The 23,200-nt window shown below is 45.1% G+C and overlaps 1 long non-coding RNA gene across 2 annotated transcripts in view; it reads left to right on the top strand.

Moving 5' to 3' along the window:
- LOC138759976 (uncharacterized) overlaps positions 1 to 23,200 on the top strand; it is an 87,556-nt gene that overhangs the window by 43,444 nt on the left and 20,912 nt on the right. For both annotated transcript variants that reach the window (XR_011355288.1, XR_011355289.1), the window contains exon 3: positions 9,196 to 9,269. This is a non-coding gene — a long non-coding RNA (uncharacterized lncRNA). The remainder of the gene's footprint in view (positions 1 to 9,195; positions 9,270 to 23,200) is intronic.

Raw genomic sequence — 23,200 nt, 5'->3', positions numbered from 1 at the left:
ACAGTTTCATTTTCTCCCCTTTTTTCCCTCTCCAAACCCATTAAACGTTCAACATATACAATACAATAAACCCATTAAACAATGTCATCACACAATGAAAATAAACAAGAAAATTGTGTCATCTACTTTTACACACTGGGTCAGATCATTTCGTCTTCTTCTCATTCTAGGGGGAGGAGGTCCGCAGTAGGCCCTCTCTGTTATGTTCCATGTACGGTTCCCAAATTTGTTCAAATAATGTGACTTTATTTTTTAAATTATGTTATTTTTTCCAATGGAATACATTTATTCATTTCCATGTACCATTGCTGTACTTTCAGGATCTCTTCTGATTTCCAAGTTGACCTTATACATTTTTTTGCTACATCTAAGGCTATCATAATAAATCTTTTTTGCGCTTCATCCAGTTTAAGGCCTAATTCTTTACTTCTTATATTAATCAGAAGAAAGATCTCTGGATTTTTTGGTATGTTGCTTTTTGTGATTTTATTTCATATCTGATTTAGATCTTCTCAAAATTTTTTCACTTTCTCACATGCCCAAATTGCATGTATTGTTATTCCCGTTTCTTTCTTACAACGAAAACATCTATCTGATACTGTTGGATCCCATTTATTTAACTTTTGGGGCGTGATATATAGCCTGTGTAACCAGTTATATTGTATCATACGTAACCTCGTATTTATTATATCTCTCATAGTTCCAGAGCATACCCTTAACAGAGAAATTCTTCAATGAACTAAAGAGAATAATAAGGAAATTCTTGTGTCTGGTTCTTGGTGAGTGCCATGATGCCAATGGTTGGGGATTAAAGATTTATAGAAGTGTGCAGCGCATACAGGGGTCCTCTCAGCTCCCTCATTCATGATGAATGTAATACCTGTGAACGCTAATTCCATTTGCCCTCATTAGCCCCATGTCCCCTTGCTCTGTTCCTATCCAGATTCAGATTTATTGTCAGAGTACATACATGACATCACATACAAACATGCCATTCTTTTTCCTGTGTAATGCAGAGAGAAAAAAAATCAATAAAGTGCAAAAGTAAGAGTCCTTAAATGAGTCCCTGATTGAGTTTATTGCTGAAGAGTTTGATGGTGGAGGGGTAGCAGCTGTTCCTCAACCTGTGGCACCTAGACCTTTTTCCTGATGGTAGCAGCGAGAACAGAATGTGTGTTGGGTGATGTGGATCCATAATGATTGCTGCTGCTCTCCAACAGCAGCATTCCCTGCAGATGTTCTCGATGCTGTGATGTCCTGGGCTCTGTCCACTACATTTACACTCAAAGGTATTGGTGTCCCCATACCACACTATGATGCAGCTGGTCAGCAAACTTTTCTCCACACCTCTAGAAATTTGCCAGGGTTTCTAGTGTCATACCAAACCTCCACAAACTCCTGAGGAAATAGAGGTGCTGACATGCTTTCTTCATATTGCCAATTGTGTGTTGGGTCTGGGAAAGATCCTTCGAGATAGCGACACCCAAGAACTTAAATCTCCTCCACTTGTCACCTCTGATCTTCCATTGATCACTGGATCGTATACCTCTGGATTTCCCTTCCTGAAGTCAATAGTCAACTCTTTGGTTTTGATGACATTGAGTGCGAGGTTGTTGTTGGTGCGCCATTCAGCCAAGTTTTCAATCTCCCTCCTGTACGCTGACTCATTACCCCTTTTTATACAATGCAAGCACCTGTCCCAGCACTTTTTAAACATTGCGATTATATCTGCCTCCATTGTCTCTTCTGACCGGTTGTTTCAGATGTTCACCACACTGTGCGAAAAATTGACTCTTCAGATCTCCTTTAAATTTCTCCCCTTTTGCCTTATTACTGTGCCCTCAATTTCTAGAATCCTCTGGAAAGTCCAGAGTTTGAAACAAGTTGAGAAAAAAAATGCACCATCATCTTCCTTGATATCATTTCCCTACTAATATTGTTTTCCTTCAGTTCCCTACTCTCACACGACACTATGATTCTGGGAGGTTATTTGTTTTTTTTTAAACTTTATTTATTAATTCAAAAAAACAAATAATATATGACATATACAGCAATTAAACATGAACATGAACAAAAAAAAAAGAAAAGATCCCACCCCCTTCAGCCAACTCTCCTAAGGAGAGCCATAAAAAAATAAAAAAGAAAGAATATTAAAAAAAAGTTAAATATACATATTAAAATCTAATCAATATAAATTGAAATGTAAATATTCCAAGTATAACAACCACTTATTAATAAAAAATTATAATTATCATGCAAAACATGTAATTTTTCCATTATTAAACAATATTTCAATCATATTTGTATCTTTCCACGTACTAACAATACATTTTTTCGCTACGGATAAAGCTAAATATACAAAAGCAAGCTGGAACTTATCTAATCCCAAGCCTTTCAGAGGTTGCAAACTACCCAATAAAAATACTGGGAGGTTATTTGTGACCTCCTTTGTGAAGATAATAGAAAAGTGTTGGTTCAATTAGTTTGTTATTTCTTTGTTCTTCATTGTAAATTCTCCTGTTTCTGATTGTAAGGGACCTTCATTTATCTTTGATAAACTTTCATCACATGTCTACAAATGCTTTTAAACTTTGTTTTTATGTTCTCTGCAAGCTTACTCTCATTGTCTATTTAACCCTTCGTAATTAGTTCACGTCTCCTTTGCTGAGTTCCAAGCTCTTTCCAATCCTTGCATTTATTGCCCTTTCTGGCTAATTTATATGTCTCCTCCTTGGATGCATGAAGATCCACAAATTCCCTTGTTTTCCACAGCTGAGCCAGCTGTGTGGTTCTGTTTTTGTTCCTGACAGGAATAAACCGTTGTCAAATTTATCCATGCAGTCTTTATAAATTTAGTATTGCCAATCTACCTTCAACATCTATTTTTGTATATTTATTGTATTTTTAATGCAATTAAGTATGTGGCTGTTTTAGAAGACTGTGCACAAAAGTTCTTCCTACTTTATCCCAGACAACTCTGGCCACATTCCAGTGTGAGTTTCTTATAATTAGATTCAGGACTCAAGACTCAGAATCAATTATCTCGTTCTCCATCTTAATGAATAAATCTACAACATTACAGTCACTATTCTCCAAGGGGCCTTGTGCTATCAGGATGCTAATGGATTTTTTTTCCACTTTGAAGCATGTTGTCTGGGATGACCAGTTCTCTTCGTTGCTTTCTTGACTTACTGTCCTGAAAACTGTCCAGTTTACAATCCAGGAATTTCTCTGCCTCTAACTTGGTTAGTCCAAGCTATGCATAGTGTAAAGTCATCAAAAATTGCAGTTGTTCCCTTATCACTTTCCAACATTTTATCAGGCTCTTTCTTGAACCCCTTGTTACACTCGCCATGTCAGGAACAGCTTGACACCACAATAAAACTGTCTGCACTATTGTTAAGTCACTTTTTTGCACTAGGATAACTAAATATTATCCATCTATTTTTGTATATTTATTATATTTTTAATGCAATTAAGTATGTGGCTGTTTTAGAAGACTGTGCATAAAAGTTCTGCAGATCATGCAGCATCTATAGGACCAACGATTCAGGTCATTTGCCTGGTTATGAGCCAAAAGCAGGTAGTACATTTACACTCTCCATAGATTGGACTAGCCAAGTTAGTCGTGGAGTAATTCCTGGTTTGGCAATTGGACAGTTTCCTGGATCAACAAATCAAGAAAGAAACGAGAGAGCAGGTCATCCCAGACTGCATGTTGCAAACTGGAAAAGGATTAATTGGCAACCTGGTTTTGCAGTTGTCTTTTTTAACTAAGTACCTGTTCAGCAGCAGCAAGTAAGAATTCTAGTGCATTTGTACAAAGTGTATAACAATAAACTCATTTTCATTATCATATTATCATTACCTCAAAATTCAAGATTCAATTTATTGTAATTGTAATAAAACAGTGTCATATTACATGAAATTTGCTTTTGCCTCCTGTAAGGCAGACAGATTCGCCATCGGCAGAAATTGCCTGAAGTGCATTTTACAGTCTGAGAAAGAGAAGCAAAAGAGATTTTCTCCCAGAGTCACTGAGTGTTCGTGGATTTGCCTCCAGCGCTTCCGCAGCTTCCACAGCCACACAGTGTCCAGTCCAACCTGAGCCCCAGATCTGAATCTCTGAAACGGTCAGGAACCCTTCAGCACCCCGGTTCTGATACCTGGTACCCCTTCAGCCATTTTCAAGCCAGTCTCCAGCAGTCCGCAGCCCAGTGTGAGACCCCCGACAGCAATCTCTAGCAGCCCACAACCTCCATGGGATCCTTGCCTTAAGTCGCTAGCAGCTTGCTGCATGCATTGGTCTTTCAGCGCAGAGCTGCTGCTGTGGTCACCATCCCATGGATCATCTCCTCTGCTTCTCCTTCTCAGACAGGGGATGATCTTCCTGTTTTCTGGTACCCTGCGCTAGTCCTCTGCTCTGCTGAAGTCTGCAACCCCTCATGGCTGCTGCTAATCAGAGGCACCACCATCTTGGGCACAGGCCCCGCGGTCGCGGGATTTTAAATGAAACTGCCATCTGCCTCTTTAATGGGCCTTTCAAAGCCTATGTGGAGCTGACGGCAGTTGCCTGGGTGGTTGGACTCCACGGGAGCGCTGCGTCTCTGCTCCTCACTCCCCGTGGGTACGCACCAGTGGCAGCGATGCCATTGCAGCAGCGCTGCCATTTTTTCAACATCTAAAACCTCAAACCATCCCCAACCTATCACCACCGTTCAGGGTCTGCACAATTGTCATCAACTTTTTATGCTCCTTGGTATTTTGTTTCCTCTACCCATTGCAGAAACCACATCCTCAGAAATAATATTTGTCCTATCTATTGTGTTTTAACCAGCAATGTTATCTGATCTCCTTTTCACTTTTGCCTATCCTTCCTAAATATAGAATGCCCTTAGATGTTCAGTTCTCATTCTTGGTTCCCCTGCAACCTCATCTCTATAATCTCAATAGTAATATACCAATTTACATCAAATGGAGGGATTAAATTCATTCATCTTATTCCAAATGCATTGCACTTACCAGTAAGTCACAGAGCCTTTCAGCCTGTCCTTTTATGTTCTTGATCCCTTTAACATTATTTTATGTTTGGGTTTCTTTGTCCTTGATTTCTCTACCTAACATTTTATTTTTCCTCTTCCTGTCTTTTATTCACCCAGTTTACCTTTCCTCTGTCTTCCTTCGCTGTTTCCTATACCTTCCTGCCAGTTTTAAAGCTTCCCAAAGCCCTTGTGAAAACAACTACATGATCCTGCCCACCTTACACTGGTCCCACCTCCCCTAGAACCAGTTCCAATATGCCACTGTTACCTGGAGGATTATCCAACAGGTCGGACAGGAAACTGCTCTGAACAAAGGAATTTCCATGTGCTCACTCCTGGTAGGGGGGTGGGGAGGGGCATCTGACCAGGTAGGTTGAATGACATTTCTCCATGTCAATCAAGGCTAGTCCACCCACAGGTCAGGGTACAACTTAAGATGGGCTTTCTTGGACACCTTGCCTCATTTGGCCTTACCTGAGTGGCTGCAGTACAAAGCCCACCAGGTGGAGCAGCTTTCTCCTTTTCTTACCCCTTGAGAATGAACCCCAGCTCCACCTCAGGTTGTGTACTGTGGATGATGCCGGAAAGTCAATTGCAAGGTGTGTGCTGGTACAAGGTGAGAGCACTAGTGTGGTACATATCTAGAAAGGACTGTTGTACCTTATTCTTGTTATAGTGCTATAGTTGTGGGATACCATGCCTATGGGCAGTGGGTACTGTTTGGTTAACCCTTGTTTCACAATCGAGAGTGGCAATATCAGTGATTTATCGGGAGGTTCGATTATCAATGATTAACCAGCATCCGATGCATATGGATTGCGTGTAGTTTCTTTGTCTGTGTGTGTGAATGTGATCCGTGTTGTGACTTCCCCTGCGTGTAAATAAAGACCACTATTTGTTGATAAACCGTGTCCAGAACATGTTACTTCTTCACCCCTTTGAACCTGTTCTCAACATTGTAGCCACAAATTTGAATCCTTCCACTTAATTCTTTTCCTCTGGTCAATGTAGTATCTTAGAAGTCAGCATCTATGCTGATGTATTAAAAGTATCTCGTGACTATGCCACCGTGCTAAGTCATTAACCTCATTGTTTTATGTCAATGATCTGTCAATGGTTTGTTGATAATTAGTACCCAAGGAAGTGATCCTATAACCATATAGGGTAAAACGTAAGCTCTGTCCAGCTATGACTGAACCACCTTGGAATGGATTTGACCAGCACTTGGTCCATGTGTTATGTGAATAAACTACTTGGGTTTTAGATCTCACTCTATCAAGTCATGTGTGCCTTGTCTCTGTTCTTTTGACTGTGTACGTTAACTACTGGATCTTCAAACTATCCTCATACTTTCTCCAGTACACAAAAGTCAGGAGGTTCATTTGGGACAAACTGCTATTTTTACTCTGACTACCTTGCAGCACTTTTAATAAAGCTTGAGATTACTGCCTTTGAAGGTTCTATTTTTTTAATTTCCCAGTGCCCTATATTTAGCTTGTAGAGAGAGCCTCATCCTTTTGTTCGCTTCCATGACTGGTACAAATCCATACCTCAACTGGCTGTTCATCCTCTCACTCCAGAATGTCTCACAGCTGCTCTGACACATCCTTGAATCTAACACCAACGAGACAATACACTATCCTGGAGTCTTCTTTGCAGCCACAGTAATGCAGTCTAGTCCCCTTACAATTCAATTCCCCATCACTACCACTCTTTATCCCCTCCTCTCATGCAATGGGGTCACCAGTGGTGCTATGAGCTTGGCTGCTGCTGCCTCTGTCTGACGACCCAGCATCCAAAGCAGTCCATCTTTTTGGAGGGTAAATGCGTTAGGGGATTATCCATCTTTCTCTACTGTGCTTATGGTCACCTGTTTCCTTTCTACACTTTTTACCTGCAGTGTGACCATCTCCCCGCCTTCTTTAAACATGCCTCCAACATGCACAATACTCACAATGAATCCACCAATGGGTCTAACTCTATTATAGGCTAACCACTAGGCATGCCTGGATGCAATTCACCAAAGACAATGGAAGTGCTCCTCATATAGCGCAGAGGGAACATTCCATGGGTCGGTCTGACCTCTCCTGCCATGACTTGTCCTTAATTACTTTAAGTTAAATTAAAACCTACTAATTACAACAGGGGCTTATTTTATTCTCATTACTTACCTGCACAATCAAAGAGCCTTGCCTTTACTTTAACTTACGCAATCAAATGTAGAAATACTGGAAATATTCAGCTTCTCCCACTTACCAGGCAGTTACCCCACCCCTCCCCACACCGTTACAGCACATTAATGGGCCATTTCAGATCATAAGCTAGTGCTACCCAATTAATCCCAATTAACCTATAATGCCCTTATTTTTTTTTGAAGGGTGGGAGGAAACCCACACAGACATGGGGAGAATGTACAAACACCTTACAGAGAGTGCCGGATTGGAGCCCACCTTGCTGGCGCTGTAACAACATTGCAGTAGCCATTACACTAACCGTGCTGTCCTCCACGCTGACCATGCTTGATGTCAGCTCCAATCCTGTGGGGCAGCTCCCTTGCAGGTCCACCTCCCCTCACTGTTGCTGCTGACAGTACTATTGTTGTTTGCTGCCTTTCACTCCGCAGGCCCCCCATCCTATTTCTGCTCCATCACAGGTACTCCTTCCATCTCCCCCCCCCCCCCATCCCTCTCACCGCCACCATTGACCTATAGGAATGTTCAGAAGTAGCAGGGGTCACAACGGCATTGGCCGTTAAAGTTAAACAATGCAAGAAAGTCATTTAAACAACCAAATGTTCAATGGTGGGGTCACGAGCAAGTCACAACATGCTGGAGGAACTCAGCAGGTCATACAGCATCCATAGGAAGTAAAAGGTAATCAATGATTTGGATCTAGGAGAAGCAGGAGGAATACAGGTAAGAGTTAATATGTGGATACTGATGAGAGGGTAGAAGATAAAAAAGCTGAGGACAGAGGGCTAAGAAGGGTAACTGATAGGAGAAGGAAGGGATGTGGGTAGGAGCTGGAGGAAGGGAGATGGAGTGAAAGGGAGAAAAAGTGACACAGGGAAGGGATCTAATGGAAATTGGAGGTCAATGTTAATTCCATCAGTATGCAGACTGCCAAGATGGAATATGAGGTGTTGTTCCTCCAGTTTGCGGGTGGGCTCAATTTGGCCTTGGTCAGACATGTCAATGTGACAATAGGGTGTGGAATTAAAATGGTTGCCACTGGGAGGTTGCCAATTGTACACCTCCCAACATTTGCCTTCTTTGATCAGAGGAAGCAGACATCTAACACCAGTGACGATGGCCAAACTTCCTCCTCAGTATGAGGAATCCTCTGAATAACCTGCTCTGAATGTTCAGCTATCTCCATCACATGCTGTTTTTGGGAAGGATGGTAAAGCAGTTACATTTTGATTGGTTCTATATAATGTGAGAAATGCAGATTAGGGAATATTTATTTCAGGTCTATCTTTGGGCACATCACATCCCTCATTATTTCCATTAAAACCATTGAGTATTCTCCTGGAATTGTTCTCCTGTGTGCGAGCTGCAGTGAGAAGGGCCATTAGATCCGAGGCACAGTTGGCATAGCAGTTAGCTCAACACCTTCACAGCGCTAGCGATCGGGACCGGGGTTTAAATCCCATGCTGTCTGTAAGGGGTTTTCCCTGGGGCCTCTGGTTTTCTCCCACCTTTCGAAATGTACTGGGGGTGTAGGTTAATTGAGTGGTGCAGACCTGTGGGCTGAAATTTAAATTAAAATTTAAAATTTAAATACATTTTGTTTAAACTTTTCCAGTGAAAGAGAACCTATCCTGCTTACCCCCATATCTCCACGAGAATTTTTGGGCAGCTCTCAAGCTCTGAAAAGAAACATACTGCTGATGCAGAAAATTGGTAACAAAAAGAAATAATGCTGGTTGTGTATGAAGAAACACAACAAATAGCAGTGGCCACTCAGATCGTACAGTAAGGAAACAGGCCCTTTGGCCCACTGAGTCTCTAGTGATCACCTAAGCATGCATTAATGTTCTCCTTATACTAATCCTCACATTTCTATCAATTCTCCACAGATTCAACTGCTTACCGACATACTTGGGAACATTTACAGTAGTTAATTAAGTTACCAATCTCATGTCTTTCAGATATGGAAGGACACTGGAGCATCTAGACAAAATCGACATGCTCTCAGGGAGCTCCAGAGGTCAGGATTGAACAGGTCAGTCTGCCTGCTGCATCACTGTGCAGTTAGAATCACAGAGTCATGAAGATAAACAGTGCAGGAAAAGGCTCTTCAGTCCTATCTCTCCATGCCAACCAAGCCATTCCATTTCCCTCTGCTTAGCCTATATCCCTCTAAACCAGTGGTTTTCAAACTTCTTCTTTCCACTGACGTGCCACTTTAAGTAATCCCTATGCCATTGGTGCTCTGTGATTAATAAGGGATTGCTCAAGGTGGTATGTGAGTGGAAAAAAAGTTTGAAAACCACTGATCTAAACCATTCCTGTCCATTTATCTGAATGTCTATTTTTCTTTTCAAATTTTTAAATTAATTTCAAATATAATCATCCATATACCAAACATTTATGGAATATATATTAATAACAAATTAAATAATTCAACAAGCTATAAAGCACATATAACCATAATTCAAAATTATAACTGAAAAAAAGAAAGTTTATTTTTCACATGCAGTGTGATTCTACCTCTATTCCCTAACCCAAGGTGAGTGACTAAAGAAAGTATGTACTTCATTTATAGACTAAAATGGGAAATGTAACAAAATTAAAAATAATTATATCCAGAGGTTATGAAAGTAATTCCAGAATTCTTGACCATTCTTGAATGTCTTTTAAATGTTTTAATTTTACCCACCTCTACCATTTCCACAAACCTACCACCCTTTGTGTGAAAATGTTGTCCCTCAGGTCCCTGCCCACCTTTAATCTATACCCTCTAATTTTAGTCATGCACCTGGGAACGAGTCTGTGCCCCTCATGATTTAAAATACTTCTATGAAGCCACCCTCAGCCTCTTATTCTCCAGCAGTTAAAGTTCCAGCCTGTCTAGATTCTCCTTATCCCACAGGCCCTCCAGTCTTGGTTTTATCTTCACAACTGCATCCTTTCCAGCTTAATGACATATTTTCCATAGTTGGGTGATCAAAATTATACACCATATTTACTCTATATGGTCTCACCAATGTTTGATATAGTCGTAGCACTGAGTACTCTTGTACTCAGTTCTTGATTCATGAAGGCAAGCATGCCAAAAGCCTTCTTTACCACTCCGACTACCTGCGTCTCCACTTTCAGGAACCTATATACCATTACCCTCTCTGCTCTGAAACACTCTCCAGGACCCTAACATTCTCTTATAGAACACTTTTATTTGGGTCAAAATTACCAAGGCATTACATAGGAGCAAACTCAGAACAAAATCTGATACTGAGCCACACAAGGAGGTATATGTGGCAGCAAGTATGATAAAAGAGATGAGATTTAAGAAGACAGAGAGCAGTGACCAGGCTTATGGAGGAATTCCAGAGCTTAGGCCTTTTTCAGTTTCAAGTGCAATGGTCCAGAGTTACCCAGTAGCTTTAGATTTATGCCTAAGCAGCAAAGTTTAACATTAAGTACCACTGCATCCACCCAATCCCTCCACTCATTGATGACAAGATCTTGAGGGAAATATTCATCTTTCATTTGAACAAGGAGAGAAACTGAGGAAATAAAGATCACACACTCATGATATAATTCCAACCCGATATCCATTTTGGACCCATTTTTTAATCAATGGAGGGATCATAATGATGGGCAAACTGTTCCTCCTGTGGTTCAGGATAGAAACAAGTTGCAGGGTCAAGGTCATGCTTAAATTTCTGCACAAAGATGCAGTGATAAAGTTTGTTTTGCGAGTAGACCAGCTAGACATCTCGTACATAGTATAGCAAGTAAGACACAGTACAGACTTATGACTGTGTAGCTTGGTACGACAATATCACCATTTGACAATACTGTGACAGTGGGTGATATAAAGGAAGGGGATGCCAGTATCCTGAGGCTCCTGGACAGTTCGGCTCCGAAAAAAATATTTGGATAAATGGGGATTTCAAATATCTTTGTTTATCTGAAATTTTTTAAAAAATGGACAAATGAGGATTTCAGAGAATCGGATTTCAGATAATCAGTTGTAGAAATATTAGAGGTGGCTTTTTCACTCAGCGAGTGGTGGCAGAATGGAATGATCTTCCGAATGAGATAGTTGCGGCAGGGTCCATTCTGTCATTTAAGAGAAGGTTGGATGTGTACGTGGAGGAGAGGGGGTTGGAGGGTTATTGGCGGAGAGCGGGAGGTTTGAGCTAGTGGAGTTGTTCTAGTGAACCAGTGCGGACTCGAAAGGTCAACCTGGCCTGTTTCCACTCCGTAAGTGGTTATATGGTTATATATGGAGTCAGCATACAGGATGGAGATTGAAAACTTGACATCAACAACAACCTTGTTTTCAATGTCATCAAAACTAAGGAGCTGATTGTTGACTTCAGGAAAGGAAAGCCAGAGGTATACAATCCAGTGATCATTGGGGGATCAGAGGTGGAGAGGGTGAGCACATTTAGTTTCTTGGGAGTCACTATCTCAGAGGTTCTTTCCTGGACCCAACACACCAATGGCATCAGGAAGAAAGCACGTCAGCGCCTCTACTTCCTCAGGAGTTTGCGGAGGTTTGGTATGACACCAGGAACACTGGCAAATTTCTACAGATGTGTGGTGGAAAGTGTGCCAACCGGCTGTATCAAAGTCTGGTATGGGAACACCGATATTCTTGAGCATTAAGCCCTCCAAAAGATAATGGACACAGCTCAGAACATCACAGCCTAAAACCCTTCCCTCTATTGAGCACAGCTACAGGGAACGCTGTCATCAGAGGGTAGCAGCAATTATCAAAGACCCACACCACCCAGCACACGCTCTATTCTCCCTGCTGCCATCAGGAAAGAGGTATAGGTGCCACAAGACTCGCACCACCTGGTTCAGGAACAGCTCCTCAATGACAAACTCAATCAGAGACTCATTTAAGGACTCTTACTTGTACACTTTATTTTCTTTTGTTCTCTCTGTATTGTACAGTCAGTTTGCTTACATTTGTTATCTGTTTACTGTTCTTTATTTGTTTACATGTTTACACTGTGTACAGTTTATTTTTTGCACTACCAATTAGTGGTAATTCTGCCATGCCCACAGGTAAAAGGAATGTCAGGGTTGTATGTGATGTCATGTCTGACAATAAATCTGAAATCTAAGTTACAGAGAGGGATCAGTTGGTACAGAGCAAGGTAATATGATTGAAAAAAAATTAAGTGAATATATTTAGTAATCTTAAAAGTGTACGAGACATTGTTGAGACCAAATTTGGTGTGTGGTATGCAGTTTTTCTCAAGAAAGATATCAATAAAATTGCAAGAATGGAGAGAAAACTTACAAGGATGATGCCAGGACTTAAGCTGAGTTATGGGACAAGGTTGAATAGGTTAGGACTGTATTCCCTGGAGTGGTGGAGAATGAAGGGAGATCTTTTAGAGATATTCAAAATTATGAGGAGTAAAGGTAGGGTAAATGCAAGCAGGCTGTTTTTACTGAGGCTGGGTGTGATAAGAATGAGAGTACATGGGTTAAGGGTGAAAGGTGAAATGTTTAAGGGAAACATTAGAGGGAACATCTTCACTCAGAGGGTGGTGAGAGTGTGGAACAAGCTGCTAGCAGAGGCGGTGGATGCAAGTTAGATTTCAATATTTAAGGGAAGATTGGGACGGAGAGGTATGGAGGGTGATGGTCTTGGAGTAGGTCAATGGGACTAGGTGGAATAGTAGTTTGGTGTGGACGAGGTAGGCCAAAGGGCCCATTTCTGTGTTGTAGTGTTCTGTGGTTCTATATTGGAGTGTAAAGAGAGGAGAGTAGAGCTGCTGAAGAACATGAAAAGGGAAGATGTGCTGGGAGCATCTCACAGAATGTCGCGAAGCGTCAGTGCCATTTTCCCCTTTACAATCTTCCACGTTTACAGTGTGTAGAAACTTTTTCAACTCCTTAGTATCAAAGGTGTCCCTACAGTGCAATTGGTTGTCATTGGCACTTGGTAAAGCTGTAGTTTATATGCTGGTCCATGTATCATGTGTGACAAATTATGGGTTGCTGGTCATGCTTGGGAAATTTATGAGACTGCTTGAGCTCTGTGGGAACTTTTCAAGTTGTATTCCAGTGTGGTCAGAATGAATAAGTCGGGTAAAAAAATAATTCCATGATGTTTGAGACAAAGACACTTTTTTCCTTTATTTGCCCCTGTGCTCCACAGTTTAAAATTTGCAATCAAACAATTCACATGCGATTAAAGTGCATAGTAGAGACTTTATTCAAGGTTATTTTTAAACATTTTGGTTTGACTATGTATAAATTACAGCACTTTTTATACATTGTCCCCTTAATTCAGGGCTCCAGAATGTTTGGGACATTTGACTTCAAATGATTATTCAGCTGTTTCATTGCCCCGTTGGTGCAGGTATAAGAGAGCTGATCTTGCTTCTAAACTTTTGATCACCTTTGGAGTCCAAAGTTGCCATTATTTAACATGAGGAACAGAGTTGTGCCAATGAAAGTTAAGCCATTATGAGGCTGAAAAACTAGAATAAAACAGTAAAAGACATCACCCAAACCTTAGGATGACCAAATTCAACTGTTTGTAACATCATTAAGAAGAAAGAGGGTACCGATTTAGTTTAGAAACATGCAAGTCCTCACACATCACAAAGGGACTGGAATTCCAAGTAAGACCTCCACTGTTGATGACAAAACAAGTCTCATCATAATGAAGAAAAATCCCTCAAATCAAATCAGAAACACTCATGAGGTAGGTGTGGATATGTCAATGACTACACTCTGCAGAAGACTTCATGAGCAGAAATACAGAGGCTACACTACAAGGTGCAAACCATGGCAAAGGTGGTATACTTTGGATCATGGGCAGTTCCTTTATGCCGCCACACTTTGCTCTTGCCATCACCCTGATACAGGTTAATCTTGGTCTCATCTGTCCACAAGACCTTTTTCCAGAATTCTGCCGGCTCTTTTAAATACTTCTTGGCAAACTATAATCTGGCTATCCTTTCTGTTGCTAACCAGTGGTTTGCATCTTGTAATGTATCTCTGTTCATGATGTAGGATGTGGAATGCACTTCAGCACTGAATAATTAACAATAGGTTTGATATGTGGTTGAAGGAAATGGGAATAAAGCATAAAAACATCTCTTGCTTCTAAAATTCACAAGTTATTTGGACCAAATAATCTCCTTCTGAATGCCCAGATTGAGATCATCTGATTCAACACTGACAGAGGACCTAACTCTAAATTTTCTCTTTATTTTAAATCACTTCTGCTGTCCTGTTAGCTTATTGTCTAGTCCAGTGGTTTATCCCTCTTCTTTAGTATTGTTTTTATTTTTCTACATGCAAATTATTACTCATTCATGTTGTCTGTGTTACCTCCAAAGAGAGTGAAGAAGCTGTGAACTCACAGCATGGAAAAGATTCATGGAAAAACCATGGACTTTTTTTAACAGACTAACTTTACCCAGAAGACATAATGCTGCCAAGCCTCTCCATTAGTCTGCACAGCAAGCAGCAGTTACAGAAATATTTAGAACAATTGAAAAAGAAATAACCGAACAGCATCAGAACATCTTAAAGCTCCTGAGAGCCAGTAAAGTATTTTTGAAATATTATTGTTATAAAAAGCACTGGCAGCCAAGTTGACACACATCCAGTCCTCAGTAACTGCAGTGTGATAAATTTCAAGCTAACTTGTTTAGTAAGTGGTGTATGTGGATGGAAAAAATACGTTTTCCAAAATCTTTGGCTTGGTTTCAAGTAATACCAAAGGATTATTTACCTCTGCCTGACAGGGCAGATGGGCCTTGTGCTTAACAAACTCACAATAGATGAGCTCACGTGCTAGCTTCTAGTTTTTGTCTCCCATAAGAAAAGAGAATTAACGTTAACATTGAGCTTTGGTGAACAATGATGCTCTTTGTCAACAATCACACATGTACAGTACTTAAAACACTCCTTTGTTCACCAGAGGTCAGGGCTGGATCCAGTCCTGAAGGGAAGTGGAAAATTCGGGAGCACGATCTAGCAGCAGAGGAGTGTGATCTATGTATGGACAGGAAAGACAAAGTGTTTAATGAGATGTTTAGTTTAGAAACATGCAAGTCCTCATACATGCAATATAATGGAGAATGCACTGAGCTGCTAGGAACATTAGAGGTAAAATACAGGATTCTATTGTCACTGTGGTTAAGTGTAAAAACACACAAATGATGGAAAAACTCCAGGTCGAACAGTGCCTTTACGTAGCAAAGGTGAAGATATATCACCAACGTTTTAGGTGAGCCCTTCATCAAGGTGTGGGGGAACATGAGAGATGTCTGAACAAAAGGGGTAAGGGGGGGAGGGTGAGAGATGATAGGTGGAGTGGGGGGGAGAAGCACCACGGGGTGGGGGGGAGAGGGAGGAGTCTAGGCTAGGAAAAGAGAGAAAGGGAGTAGGAACTTGAATAACTAGTTAAGTGGGGGGTAAGGGGGAAAAAGCAAGCTGATTAGTGGAATGCGGTGAACTCAAGTGTTCATGCTCTGGGGTTGGAGGGTGCCCAGACAAATAATGAGGTGTTGTTCCTCTAATCTGCGGAGGGTCAGGGTGGGGTAATGTGAAAGGCCATGGAGAGACATGTGAGCTTGAGAGTGTGACTCAGATTTGAAATGGTTGACTACGGGGAGGTTGCTTTTGTTGAGGATGGAGAGGAGGTGCTGGGCTAAGCAATCTTTTAATCCAAGTCCGGCCTCTCTGATGTAGAGAATGCCACAGAGGATGCACCAGATGCAGCAGTAAATGAATTCTTTGGAGGTTTAGGTGAAGTGTTGCTTCACCTGAAAGGTCTGTTTGGGACCTTGGGCCATGGTGAGGGAGGAGGTGTAGGTGCAGTTATTACACCTCCTACGACCACAGTGGTAGGTGCCGGGGGGGGGGGGTGATGGGTGGAGAGGGATGAGTGCACAAGGAGGTAACGGAGGGAGTGGTCCCTACCAAAGGCTGAGAGGGAGGGAGAAGGAAAAATGTGTCTGGTGGTGGGGTCCTGTAGTAAGTTCCAGAAATTCTGGCAGATAATGCATTGGATGTGGAGGCTGGTGAGGTGGTAGGTGAAGACAAGGGGGATTCTGTGTTCATTATTTCTGGGGGCGGGGGCTAGGGAAGATGAGCGGGGAATGGGGGAGATTCGGGTGAGGGCCGAGTTAATAGTGGTGGAGGGGAAACCACATTTGTGGAAGAAGGCAGACATTTCAGATGCTCTGGATTGGAAGCCCTCACCTTGGAAGTAGATGTGGCAGAGACGGAGAAATTGAGAGAAGGGGATGGAGTCCTTGCAGGGGACAGAGTGTGAGGAAGAGTAGTTGTGGGAGTTGGAGGGTTTGTAATTAATGTCAGTCTCCTGAGATGGAGACAGAGAGATCCAGAAAAGGGAGAGAGTCATTGGAGATGGACCAGGTGAGTTTGAGGTCCAAGTGTAAATTGGCTGCAAAAATTGATGAAATTGATGAGCTCATTACGGGTGCACGAGGCCACCCCGATGTAGTCGTCGATGTACCAGAGGAAGAGTTGGGGGGGGGGTCTTGCCTGTGAAGGCTTGCAGCATGTTTTGCTCCACAAAACCCACAAACAGGCAGGCATAGCTGGGACCCATTTGGGTACCCATGGCTACTCCTTTAATCTGGAGGTAGTGGGATGAGTTAAAGGAAAAATTGTTAATGGTGAGGGCAAGTTCTGCCAGGTGGAGAAGGGTGGTGGTGGAAAGTGACTGCTCAGCTCTGAGGTCCCGTAAAAAGTGAAGAGCTTTAAGGCCTTCTTTGTGGGAAATGGAGGTGTAAAGGGATTGGACATTCATCGTGAAGATGAGGCAGTCTGGTTCAGGGAAGTCTTGGAGGAGGGGGAGGGTGTGTGAGGTGTCGCGGATGTAGGTGGGGAGGGATTGAATTAAGGGAGAAAAGATGGAGTCAAGGTAGTATGAAACTAGTTATGTGATGCAAGAGCATGGGTCTGCCTGGATGGTTAGGTTTGTGCAACTTGGGTAGAAGGTAGAAACGGCCAGTGCGAGGATGGGAGGCGATGAGGTTGGTGGTTGTGGTGGGGAGGTGCCCAGAGTCAATGGTGTGGGAGACGGTGGCTTGATGGGTGATGGTGGGGTCCTGTGGGAGGGGTTGATAGGAGAGCTGTCAACTGGCCTCAGTGCACCAGACTACAACAGCACCACTCTCGTCTGCGGGTTTGATCCTAAGGTTAGGGTTGTTGCGGAAAGTGTGGAGGGCGGAGCATTCTGAGGAACATTAGATCAGAAGGCAAAGCCTAATTGGCCATTTGCCATTACCACCATCTCATACTAAAGGGAGGCACACACAAAATCCCTCCGTGCCACATCTCCAGTTGTAATACATCCAACTCTCTGGGTGTGGCTGCTGTTTGCCTGCAGAGGGTGTGGGGCACTGGTAATGGCAAATGGCTGATTAGGCTTTTTTGGATCTAACTCTCCAAGTACACAGCACATTCATCTTTATTTTGGCTTTGTGAAGACCTGCATGCTTCTAAACTAAATATTTTACTAAACACTTTGCCTCTCTTCTCCATATAGTCCAGACATCACCCTTCATCCCTGCTCCATTGCTTATTTTTCCAGTTTTCACACAGCCAGAAGGCAAACTCCGTGATTTTTAACCTACTCGGGTCCCTCTTACACATAATTTCTCATTCCTACTGAGTAAGCTGAATACTGAAATGACCCTCAAAAGCTATGTGCTATTATCACAATAATGTGAATGGAATGAAGTATTTCCTCATGAGATTCACTGTCATTCTGTTTTGTCAGTTTTGGTTATGTAATTGATTTCAAATGGGATAGAACCAGCCTCTCAAAGCACTTTGCAATGATGGGGTGAGTGCATCTGGACAGAAGTCGTTCAGGCTCTTGGCAGTGGAATGCTCAGCATTGGCATGATGGTGGCAATCTTGGAGCTTGTGGGGATGACTGCCTGAGCCAGGGACAGATTGAAAATGTCCATAAAGACCTCAGCCAACTACCCTGCACAGAGTCTGAACACACAGCTAGGTATGCCATTTGGACCAGCTGCCTTCCACACAAACAACTGGGGTGGCAGTTCACCAGGTGGAAGATCCGCTTTGAGGATGACCTCCTTGGTGAACGTAGAAGTAATTGAGCTCCTCAGGGAAGGAAGCGCAGCTAGAAGGGGGCACAGAACTAGGTGGTTTGAAGTCTGTAATGATCAATATGCCACGTCACATGTGCCGGGTGTCCAAGGAGTTGAAATGCTCCTCAATCCTGTTTGTATGGGTATTTAGCCTGAGAAATTCCTCACCTCAGGTTGGCTCAATCTCAAAACAAAATGCAGGCAGGCAAATCAAAAATTACATAACATTTGTAATGAAGTTTCTCCTTGATTGAATTAAAGTTACAGCCTACTGTGGTGCACTGTTAGCCAGAATCAGACACACACAAAGATAAAGACTGTACAACAGGCTTTAATCCACAAAGACTTCCACAGAACAAGGCTGGCTGTGGCTGCACCAACTCTGTGTGAGGCCTCAGGAGGCCGGCGCAGGTTTATATCCCGGAGGGTGATTGACACCCGACCGGGTGGGGCTTGATCCATTCAGGCCGACTGATTGGCAGCCCAGCCAGGTGTTGTCCTGTCCCCTTACACTCCTGCAGGTACAGAGGTTGCCCCCTGCAGCAGGCCACCACATTCACCCCCTTCTTTATAACTGTCCGGGGGGGACAATAACAAGGAATCGCTCCCACTATGTACATACAATATTTACAGGTTGAGATGATTCAGCAGCTGCCAGGGTTTCTGTGACCATTGTAGGACTGGCTCCTGGTCACTGGTCAGAGGGGAAGTGGGGGGGCTGGCAGCAGGAATGTGTGTGGCTGGTGTGGTGCCGCGCAGAGGGGTGGGCAGGGGGACCGAGGACGACGTATGCGGGTCGTATTGGATGGGTGGAGGGCGGGTTCATCTCCTAAGGCTGAAGCGGGCCCCTGGTGGTCAAGGAGGCCCTGCTGCCTGGGGACAAGGATGTATGCCCGGTCAGCGTCGACCTGGGTTGGAGGGTGGCGTGGTGTGGTGGGTGCTCCTGCTGGTGCCAGATTCCTGGTTGAGATGGTGTCCTCCCTACAACTGCTGAACCTAACGTAAGCGTAGTTATGGTTTGCATGAAGGAGGAAAACCTGTTCGTCCAGGGCTTCGGCCTTGTGTGTCCGTACATGCTTGTGCAGAAGCACCGGTCCCGGGGACATGAGCCATGCTGGGAGTGACATTCCAGTCACCGATCTCCTGGGGAACAAGAACAGACGTTCGTGAGGGGTCTCGTTGGTAGCTGTGCACCGCAATGACCGAATGGCATGGAGCTCCTCGGGCAGGGCGTCCTGCCAGTACTCAATGGCCCACCCTTTTGACCTGAGAGCCAGGAGGACTGGCTTCCAGACTACCCCATTCTCGTGTTCCACTTGCCCATTGCCTCTTGGGTTATAGCTCGTCGTGCGACTGGTCGCAATGCCCCTTGCCGTCAGGTACAGGCGCAGCTCGTCGTTCATGAAACTAGACCCCTGCTCGCTGTGGATGAAGGTGGGGTAGCCAAACATGGTGAAAATCTGCCCCAAGGCCCTGATGACGGTGGCCGTGGAGGTGACCGGACAAGGGATGGCGAAAGAGAAGCGTGAGTACTCTTCCACTACCGTAAGGAAGTAGACGTTTCGGTTAGTGGAAGGCAGGGGCCCTTTGAAGTCCACGCCGAGATGCTCGAAAGACCGAGTAGCCTTTACAATGTGGGCCGGGGGGTTGAAAGAAGCGGGGTTTATACTCCACACAGACCCGACAGGCCTCAATCATGTCCCTGGCGTCCCTGATGATGTACGGCAGATTTTGGGACTTAATGAAATGGTACAATCGGGTGATGCCTGGATGTCAGAGGGACTCATGCAATGCCTGCAATCTGTCGTCATGCTTAGACGTGCAGGTGCGAGAGAGGGCATCAGGGGAGTCATTAAACTTCCTGGGATGGTACTGGATGTCATAGCTGTAGGTTCCCAGCTCAACTCTCCAGCGCAGGATCTTGTTGTTCTTGGTCTTGCTCTTGTGGGTAGTGTTAAACATGAACGCTATGGCCCGCTGGTCCATGAGGAGCATGAATCTCCTGCCAGGCCAGGTAGTGGCGCCAGTGGCGGACTGCTTCCATAATCGCCTGGGCTTCATTTTCAATGGCGGAGTGCCCTAGCTCGGAGCCGTGGAGGGTCCTGGAGAAGAAGGCGATGGGGTGCACCCCTTGGTTGAGGGTAACAGCGAGGGCCACTTCGGAGGCATCGCTCTCCACCTGGAAGGGGGAGTCCTCATCCACAGTCTGCATTGTGGCGTCCATGATGCAGATGAAGGCTGCCTGCCCCTCAGATGGGAGGAAAAGTTGTGGGTTGGGCCAGTGGGCGGACCTTGTCTGAGAAGCGAGGGACCCACTGCGAGTAATAAGAGAACAGGCCCAGGCACCTGCGGAGGGCCTTTAGCGTGGTGGGGGGGGGGGGGTAACTCCATTAATGGGTGCATCCTTTCCAGATCTGGGCCGATGACTCCATGGGCCACAATGTACCCCAGGATGGCGAGGCAGGTATGAGGAGCGTGTCAAAAAAAATCAAAGGCTTGTTGATCCAAACCAAGGCTTTTATTAACTAGAAGATTGGAGGGTATCACATGTAGGTTGACTAGTCCAGAATGACTTGGTCTGGCTAGGAGCAACCCTTTAAGACCTGCCAGTAGGCGTGGCTATGCTTTCAGCCAATCACAGTCATCCTACACTACAATCTGTACATATACACATTGGTGATAGAATCTGTACTATCACATTCACCCCTTCTTTAAGAACTGACCCCGGGGTGGATGGAGGGCTGTATAAAAAAGAGAAAAAGGAAAAAAAGGACCCGAGGTTAGGGGCTGTACTGGTCAGGGGGCCTGACCATGGGGCGTGACCGCCGTGGTGCCGGTATTGGGGTCGCTGGAGTCGTGTCGCTGGCAGACTCGTTGGTTGCGGCCACTGCTTCGCTCAATTCCCCAATGGCGTTGTCAACAGTCTGGCCTGAGCTGGTGGGGTGGTGCTGGTCCCTCTGTTCAAGCACATGACTTGGGGGAGAAGGATTTTGGGGAGGTTGGGTTGGAAGCACTCCTGGGCCTGATCCGGCTTGGGCTAGGTCCCTTATTGAGACTGTGTCCTCCCGCCCATCCGGGTACTCAATGTAGGCATAATGCGGGTTCGCATGGAGGAGAGTCACTCGGTCAACCAAGGGGTCATTCTTTGAGTTCCGGACGTGGCGTCGCAGGAGGACTGGCCCAGGAACAGTGAGTCACACCGGTATGGTTGTTCCTGATTTGCATTTCCTCTGGAAAGAAAACAGCCTTTCATGGGGGGGTGGCATTGGTCGCGGTGCATAGGAGGGAGCGGATGGAGTGTTGGGCACTAGTGAGCATGTCCTGCCAGCGAGAGGTGGGGAGACCTTTGGACTGGAGGTGGGTGGCTCAGGCTGCCCTGCTGGCAGGAGGCTTCCGGGGTGGAGTGGTTACAGACAGAGAGTGGAGCGTGAGGCCCCCCAAAGTGCAGGGAAACGGTTCAAAACTGGCACTGCAAATCCAGTCCCAGCAGTACAGAGGTGCACAGTTGGGGAAGGACTAATAGTTTGAAGTCTGTGAACATGATGCCCTGGACTTTCAGGGTCATCACGCAATACCCCTTTATCCCAGTCGAGTGCCATCTGGTCACCAATGAAATCCTCCGGGCAGTGGGGAGAATAGCCAGTCCGCAACGATGGGCCAGGTCTGGGCGGATGAAACTGTCAGTTTACCCTGAGTCAAATAAGCAATTGGTACAGTGTCCATGCACTTTAATCAGTTCCATTGCTTTTGTGAGGGGATGGGGGCAGTCCTGGTCTAGGGTTACTGATGCAGTGACTTGTAATGGGGACAGTGCAGTCCTACGTGATGATGTCATGCAACGTGTGCGTGATGACATCACAGAAACAGTAGGGCTGGAGCAGTCAGCGTCGAGGAGTTGGTGCTGCTGTCTGCAGTCTGCTGGGGGTCGCTGCTTGCTGTCGGCAGTGGGGCAGTCAGTTGGGTGGTCATCAGCGGTGGGTACCGGGTCAGTAATGTCGGCGTGTCCCTGGTTGGAGGCGTCAGTAGCAGCGGTGGGTACTGGGTTGGTAGCGTTGGTCGCGGCGGCGGGTACCTGGTCGGCTGCATCGATGGTGGCGGTTCCCCGGTCGGCAGCGTCGGTAGCAGCGGTGGGTGTGGCATGTCCTTGGTTGGCAGCGGCGGCGGGTCCCTGGTCGGCAGCATCGGTAGCGGCGGTGGCAGGCTCAGTGGTGATGGCGGCGGCGGCTTCAGCGGTGATGGTGGCAGCGGGTCCCTGGTCGACAGCGGTGGTGGCCGTTGAAGTCGGGGCTGGGGCCTGGTTGGATGTTGCTTCATGAGGGAGGGTGAAGCAGGCCAACGTCATTGTGGCAAGGGTGGGTTGTACCTTCCGCACTTGGCGTCTGTCCCGTGACGTCAGGCACTGCCGGGTGGTGGAGCCCTCGCTCTCATTGGACGAGAGCTCTGAGGAAGAAATGTTTGAATGGGAGGGTGGCGGTTGGGCTTCACATGATGGCCATTTTGACGGTGGTCATTTTGGAGCGACAGACTACACCAAAGTGGCCATTTTTAAGGCACTTCTGGCACCTGGCTTTTCTCACCAGGCACTGGGACCTGCTGTGCTTGTCCCTCCCGCAGAAATAACACTTCGGGGTCTCATCAGGCAGCGTAGAGGCAGCCAACAGTAGTAGGGTTGAGGGAGGGCATCCTACTCACATCAGAGCATGGGGTCCAGCCCGGAGAGTACACGTCCATACGTAAGACTGCAGCCTCCATTGTCTCTGCAATCCGGATCACGTCCTCTAGGTTTTCTCCCCTATGCTCTAGCAGGCACTGCCTCACTCATTCGATCAGACCCCGGCCACATAGGCAT

The sequence above is a fragment of the Narcine bancroftii genome, chromosome 4 (assembly GCF_036971445.1).
Source record: "Narcine bancroftii isolate sNarBan1 chromosome 4, sNarBan1.hap1, whole genome shotgun sequence".
In the NCBI taxonomy this organism is placed as follows: domain Eukaryota; kingdom Metazoa; phylum Chordata; class Chondrichthyes; order Torpediniformes; family Narcinidae; genus Narcine; species Narcine bancroftii.
This window is presented reverse-complemented; position numbering and strand designations above follow the sequence as displayed.